Below are 7,386 nucleotides of genomic sequence, written 5' to 3' on the forward strand. Positions count from 1 at the left end.
CTGCCAAAGGCTAAGGGCGATGGCACCCCAGGCCTGGGGCTCCCTAAGCCTAAGGGCTGCGGCGCCCCAGGTCTGGGGCTACCTAAGCCTAAGGGCTGGGGCGCCCCAGGCTTGGGGATCCCTTAGCATAAGGCCTGCGGCGCACCAGACCTGTGGCTCCCAAAGCCTAAGAGCTGGGGTGCCCCAGGCCTGGGGCTCCCAAAGGCTAAGGGCTGGGGTGCCCCATGCCTGGGGCACCCAAAGGCTAAGGGCTCAGACGCCCCAGGCCGGTGGCTCCCTAAGCCTAAGTGCTGGGGCACCCCAGGCCTGGGGCTCCCTAAGCCGAAGGTCTGGGGCGCCCCATGCTTGTGGCTCCCAAATCCTAAGGGTTGGGTCGCCCCAGTCATGGGTTCCCTAAGCCTAAGGGTTGGGGCACTCCAGGCCTGGGGCTCCCTAAGCCTAAGGGCTGGGGCGCCCCAGGCCTGGGGCTCCCTAAGCCTAAGGGATGGGATGGCCCAGGCCTGGGGTTCCCAAAGGCTAAGGGATGGGGCACCCCAGGCCTTGGGATCCCTAAGCCAAAGGGCTGGGGTGCCCCAGGCCTGGGACTCCCAAAGCCTAAGGGCTGGGGCGCCCTAGGTCTGGGGCTACCAAAGCCTAAGGGCTGGGGCACCCCAGGCCTGGGGCTCCCAAATTCTAAGGGCTTCGGCGCCCCACTCCTGGGTTCCCTAAGCCTAAGGGCTGGGGCGTCCCAGACCTGGGGCTCCCTAAGCCTAAGGGCTGGGGCGCCCCAGGCCTTGGGCTCCCAAAGCATAAGGGCTGGGCGCCCCGGACTGTGGCTCCCTAAGGCTAAGTGCTGGGGCGCCCCAGGCCAGGGGCTACCCAAGCCTAAGTGCGGGAGCGCCCCAAAACTGGGGTTTTCTAAGCCGAAGGCCTAGGTTGCCCCAGGCCTATGGCTCCAAAAGCCTAAGGGCTGTGGCGCCCCAATCTGGGGCTACCTAAGCCTAGGTGATGAGGCGCCCCAGGCATGGGGATGCCAAAGCCTAAGGGCGGGGGCCCCCAAGGCCTGAGGCAACCTAATCCGATGAGCTGCGGCGCCCAAGGGCTGGGGCTCCCTAAGCCTAAGTGCTGGGACGGCCCAGGCCTGGGTTTCCCAAAGGCTAAGGGCTGGGGCGCCCCATGCCTGGGGCTGCCAAAGGCTAAGGGCGAGGGCACCGCAGGCCTGGGGCTCCCTAAGCCTAAGTACTGCGGCGCCCCAGGTCTGGGGCTACCTAAGCCTAAGGGCTGGGGCGCCCCAGGCTTGGGGATCCCTTAGCATAAGGCCTGCGGCGCACCAGACCTGTGGCTCCCAAAGCCTAAGAGCTGGGGCACCCCAGGCCTGGGGCTCCCAAAGGCTAAGGGCTGGGGCGCCCCATGCCTGGGGCTCCCAAAGGCTAAGGGCTCATACGCCCCAGGCTGGTGGCTCCCTAAGCCTAAGTGCTGGGGCACCCCAGGCCTGGGGCTCCCTAAGCCGAAGGTCTGGGGCGCCCCATGCTTGGGGCTCCCAAATCCTAAGGGCTGGGTCGCCCCAGTCCTGGGTTCCCTAAGGCTAAGGGTTGGGGCACGCCAGGCCTGGGGCTCCCTAAGCCTAAGGGATGGGGCGCCCCGGGCCTGGGGCTCCCTAAGGCTATGGGCTGGGGTGCCCCAGGCCTGGGGCTCCCTAAGCCTAAGGGCTGTGGCGCCCTGGCCAGGGGCTCCCAAGCTTAAGGGTTGGGGCGACCCAGGCCTGGGGCTCCCTAAGCCTAAGGGCTGGGGCGCCAATGGCCTGGGGCTTTTAAGCCTAAGGGCTGGGGCGCCCCTGGCCTTGGGTTCCCAAAGCGTAAGGGCTGGGGCACCCCAAGCCTGGGGCTCCCTAAGACTTAGGGCTGTCGCACTCCAGGCCTGGGACTCCCTAAGACTAAGTGTTTGGGCGCCCCAGGGTAGGGGATCCCTAAGTCTAAGGGCTGGGGGTCACCAGGCCTGGAGGTCCCTAAGCCTAAGGGATGTGGCGCCCCTGGCCTGGGGCTCCCAAAGCCTAAGAGCTGGGGCGCACCAGGCCTGGGGCTCCCAAAGGCTAAGGGCTGGGGCGCCCCATGCCTGGGGCTCCCAAAGACTAAGGGCTCGGACGCCCCAGGCCGGTGGCTGCCTAAGCCTAAGTCCTGGGGCGCCCCAGGCCACGGGCTTCCTAAGCCTGAGGGCGAGGGAGCCCCAGGCTTGGGGCTCCCAAATCCTAAGGGCTGGGTCGCCCGAGTCCTGGGTTCCCTAAGCCTAAGGGTTGGGGCGGCCCAGGCCTGGGGCTCCCTAAGCCTAAGGGCTGGGGCCCCCCAGGCCTGGGGCTACCTAAGCCTAAGGGCTGGGGCGCCCCAGGCCTGGGGCTCCCTAAGACTATGGGCTGGGGTGCCCCAGGCCTGGGGCTCCCTAAGCCTAAAGGCTGTGGCTCCCTGGCCTGGGGCTCCCAAGCTTAAGGGTTGGGGCGACCCAGTCCTGGGGCTCCCTAAGCCTAAGGGCTGGGGCGCCCAAGGCCTGGGGCTTTTAAGCCTAAGGGCTAGGGCGCCCCAGACCTGGGGCTCCCAAAGCCTAAGGGCTGGAACGCCCCAGGCCTGGGGATCCCAAAGCCTAAGGGCTGGAACGCCCCAGGCCTGGGGATCCCAAAACCTAAGGGCTGGGGCGGCCCAGGCCTGGGGCTCCCAAAGCCTAAGAGCTGGGACGCCCCAGGCGGGTGGCTCCCTAAGCCTAAGAGCTGGGTCGTCCCAGTCCTGGGTTCCCTAAGCCTAAGGGCTGGGGCGCCCCAAGTCTGGGGCTCCCTAAGCCTAAGGGCTGGGGCAACCCAGGCCTGGGGCTCCCTAAGGATAAGGGCTGCGGTGCCCCAGGCCTTGGGCTCCCTAAGCCGAAGGGCTGTGGCGCCCCTGGCCTGGGGCTCCCAAGCCTAAGGGTTGGGGCGACCCAGACCTGGGGCTCCCTAAGCCTAAGGGTTGTGGCGCCCCAGGCTTGGGGCGTTTAAGACTAAGGGCTGGGGTGCCACAGGCCTGGGGCTCCCAAAGCCTATGGGCTCGGTCGCCCCAGGCCAGGGGATCCCAAAGCCTAAGGCATGGAGCGCCCCAGGCCTGGGGATCCCAAAGCCTAAGGGCTGGGGCACCCCAGGCATGGGGCTCCCTAAGCCTTAGGGCTGGCGCATTCCAGGCCTGGGACTCCCTAAGCCTAAATGCTGGGTCGCCCCAAGCCAGGGGATCCCTAAGTCTAAGGGCTGGGGGTCACCAGGCCTGGAGGTCCCTGAGCCTAAGGGCTGGGGCGCCCCAAGTCTGGGGCTCCCTAAGCCTAAGGGCTGGGGCAACCCAGGCCTGGGGCTCCCTAAGGCTAAGGGCTGCGGTGCCCCAGGCCTTGGGCTCCCTAAGCCTAAGGGCTGGGATGCCCCTGGCTTTGGGCTCCCAAAGCCTAAGGGCTGGGGCGCCCCAGCCCTGGGGCTACCTAAGCCTAAGAGCTGGGGCGCCCCAGGCCTGGGGCTCCCTAAGCCTAAGGGCTGGGGCGCCCGATGCCTGGGGCTCCTTAAACCTAAGGGCTGGGGTGCCCGAGGCCTGGGGCTCCTTAAGCCTAATGGCTGGGCAGCCCCAGGCCTGGGGCTCCTTAAGCCTAAGGGTTGGGGCGCCCATGGCTGGGGCTCCCTAAGCCTAAGTGCTGGGGCGCCCCAGACCAGGAGCTACCTAAGCCTAAGGATGTGGGCACCCCAGGTCCGGGGTTCCCTAAGCCGAAGGGCTGGGGTGCCCCAGGCATGGGGCTCCCAAAGCCTAAAGGCTGGTGCTACCGGGTCTGGGGCTACCTAAGGCTAAGGGCTGGGCCACCCTAGGCCTGGGGCTCCCAAATCCTAAGGGATGTGGCGCCCCAGGCCAGGGGCTACCTATGCCTAAGGGCGGGGGTGCCCCAAAACTGGGGCTCCCTAAGCCTAAGGGCTGGGGCGCCCAGGCCTGGGGCTCCCAAATACTAAGGGCTTCAGCGCCCCAGTCCTGGGTTCCCTAAGTCTAAGGGCTGGGGCGCCCCAGACCTGGGGCTCCCTAAGCCTAAGGGCTGGGGCGCCCCAGGCCTTGGGCTCCCAAAACATAAGGGCTGGGCGCCGAGGACTGTGGCTCCATAAGGCTAAATGCTTTGGCGCCCCAGGCCTGGGGCTACCTAAGCTTAAGGGTGGGGGCGCCCCAAACTGTGGCTCCCTAAACCAAAGGGCTGGGGTGGTCCAGGCCTTTGGCTCCCAAAACCTAAGGGCTGTGGCGCCCCAGGTCTGGGGCTACCTAAGCCTAAGGGATGGGGCGCCCCAGGCATGGGGATGCCAAAGCCTAAAGGCTGAGGCGTTCCTGGCCTGTGTCTCCCTAAGCCTAAGGGAGGGGGCGCCACAGGCCTGAGGCTCCCTAAGCTGATGTGCTGGGGCGCCCAAGGCCTGGGGATCCCTAAGCCTAAGGGCTGGGACGGCCCAGGCCTGGGGTTTCCCAAAGGCTAAGTGCTGGGGCGCCCCATGCCTGGGGCTCCCAAAGGCTAAGGGCGGGGGCACCACATGCCTGGGGCTCTCTAAGTCAAAGGGCTGGGGCGCCCCAGGCCTGGGGCTCCCAAAGCCTAAGGGCTTGGGCACCCCAGGTCTGGGGCTACCTAAGCCTAAGGGCTGGGACGCCCCAGGCCGGTGGCTCCCTAAGCCTTAGTGCTGGTGCGCCCCAGGCCTCGGGCTACCTAAGCCTGAGAGCAAGGGCGCCCCAGGCCTGGGGCTCCCTAATCCGAAGGTCTTGGGCGCCCCATGCATGGGGCTCCCAAATCCTAAGGGGTGGGTCGCCGCAGTCCTGGGTACCCTAAGCCAAAGGCTAGGGCGCCCCAGGCCTGGGGCTCCCTAATCCTATGGGCTGGGGCGCCCCAGGCCTGGGGCTCCCTAAGGCTAAGGGCTGGGGTGCCCCAGGCTTGGGGCTTTTAAGCCTAAGGGCTGGGGCGCACCAGGCCTGGGGCTCCCAAAGCCTAAGGGCTGGGTCGCCCCAGGCCTGTTGATTCCAAAGCCTAAGGGCTGGAGCGCCCCAGGCCTGGGGATCCCAAAGCCTAAGGGCTGGGGCGCCCCAGGCATGGGGCTCCCTAAGCCTTAGGGCTGGCGCACTCCAGGCCTGGGACTCCCTAAGACTAAGTGCTGGGGCGCTCCAGGCCAGGGGATCCCTAAGTCTAAGGGTTGGATGTCACCAGGCCTGGAGGTCCCTAAGCTTAAGGGCTGGGGCGCCCTTGGCCTGGGGCAACCAAAGCCTAAGGGCTGGGGCACCCCAGGCTTGGGTGTCCCTAAGCCTAGTGGCTGGGGTGCCCCAAGCTTGGGGCTCCAAAAACCTAAAGGCTGGGGCCCCCCAGCCCTGTGGCTCCCTAAGCCTAAGGGCTGGGTCGCACGATGCCTGGGGCTCCTTAAGCCTAACGGCTGGGGTGCCCGAGGCCTGGGGCTCCTTAAGCCTAAAGGCTGGGGCGCCCCAGGCATGGGGCTCCCTAAGCCTAAGGTCTGGGACGCCCCAGGCCAGGAGCTACCTAAGCCCAAGGGCGTGGGCGCCCCAGGTCAGGGGCTCCCTAAGCCGAAGGGCTGGGGTGTCCCAGCTATGGGGCTCCCAAAGCCTAAAGACTTGTGCTCCCCGGGTCTGGGGCTACCTAAGCCTAAGGGCTGGGCCACCCCAGGCCTGGGGCTCCCAAATCCTATGGGATGGGGTGCCCCAGTCCTGGGTTCACTAAGCCTAAGGGCTGGGGCGCCCCAGGTCTGGGGCTCCCTAAGCCTAAGTGCTGGGGCGCCCTAAGCCTGGGGCTCCCAAAACCTAAGTGCTGGGCGCCCCAGGACTGTGGCTCCCTAAGGCTAAGTTCTGGGGCGCCCCAGGCCAGGGGCTACCTAAGTTTAAGGGTGAGGCGCCCTAAAACTGGGGCTCCCTAAGCCGAAGGGCTGGGTCGCACGATGCCTGGGGCTCCTTAAGCCTAACGGCTGGGGTGCCCGAGGCCTGGGGCTCCTTAAGCCTAAAGGCTGGGGCGCCCCAGGCATGGGGCTCCATAAGCCTAAGGTCTGGGGCGCCCCAGGCCAGGAGCTACCTAAGCCCAAGGGCGTGGGCGCCCCAGGTCAGGGGCTCCCTAAGCCGAAGGGCTGGGGTGTCCCAGGCATGGGGCTCCCAAAGCCTAAAGACTGGGGCTCCCCGGGTCTGGGGCTACCTAAGCCTAAGGGCTGGGCCACCCCAGGCCTGGGGCTCCCAAATCTTATGGGATGGGGCGCCCCAGTCCTGGGTTCACTAAGCCTAAGGGCTGGGGCGCCCCAGGTCTGGGGCTCCCTAAGCCTAAGTGCTGGGGCGCCCTAAGCCTGGGGCTCCCAAAACCTAAGTGCTGGGCGCCCCAGGACTGTGGCTCCCTAAGGCTAAGTTCTGGGGCGCCCCAGGCCAGGGGCTACCTAAGTTTAAGGGTGAGGCGCCATAAAACTGGGGCTCCCTAAGCCGAAGGGCTGGGGTGCCAAGGCCTATGTCTCCCAAAGCCTAAGGGCTGTGGCGCCCCAGGTCTGGGGCTTTTAAGACTAAGGGCTGGGGTGCCCCAGGCCTGGGGCTCCCAAAGCCTTTGGGCTCGGTCGCCCCAGGCCAGGGGATCCCAAAGCCTAAGGCATGGAGCGCCCCAGGCCTGGGGATCCCAAAGCCTAAGGGCTGGTGCACCCCAGGCATGGGGCTCCCTAAGCCTTAGGGCTGGCGCATTCCAGGCCTGGGACTCCCTAAGACTAAATGCTGGGTCGCCCCAAGCCAGGGGATCCCTAAGTCTAAGGGCTGGGGGTCACCAGGCCTGGAGGTCCCTAAGCCTAAGGGCTGGGGCGCCCCTGGCCTGATGCTACCAAAGCCTAAGGGCTGGGTCGCCCGATGCCTGGGGCTCCCTAAGCCTAAGGGCTGGGGTACCCCAGGCCTGGAGGTCCCTAAGCCTAGGGGCTGGGATGCCGCTGGCTTTGGGCTCCCAAAGCCTAAGGGCTGGGGCGCCCCAGCCCTGGGGCTACCTAAGCTTAAGAGCTGGGGCGCCCCAGGCCTGGGGCTCCCTAAGCCTAAGGGCTGGGGCGCCCGATGCCTGGGGCTCCTTAAACCTAAGGGCTGGGGTGCCCGAGGCCTGGGGCTCCTTAAGCCTAATGGCTGGGCAGCCCCAGGCCTGGGGCTCCTTAAGCCTAAGGGTTGGGGCGCCCAGGTCTGGGACTCCCTAAGCCTAAGTGCTGGGGCGCCCCAGACCAGGAGCTACCTAAGCGTAAGGATGTGGGCACCCCAGGTCTGGGGCTCCCTAAGCCGAAGGGCTGGGGTGCCCCAGGCATGGGGCTCCCAAAGCCTAAAGGCTGGTGCTACCGGGTCTGGGGCTACCTAAGGCTAAGGGCTGGTCCACCCTAGGCCTGGGGCTCCCAAATCC

This window comes from Tenrec ecaudatus, chromosome 9 (genome assembly GCF_050624435.1).
Source record: "Tenrec ecaudatus isolate mTenEca1 chromosome 9, mTenEca1.hap1, whole genome shotgun sequence".
NCBI lineage: Eukaryota > Metazoa > Chordata > Mammalia > Afrosoricida > Tenrecidae > Tenrec > Tenrec ecaudatus.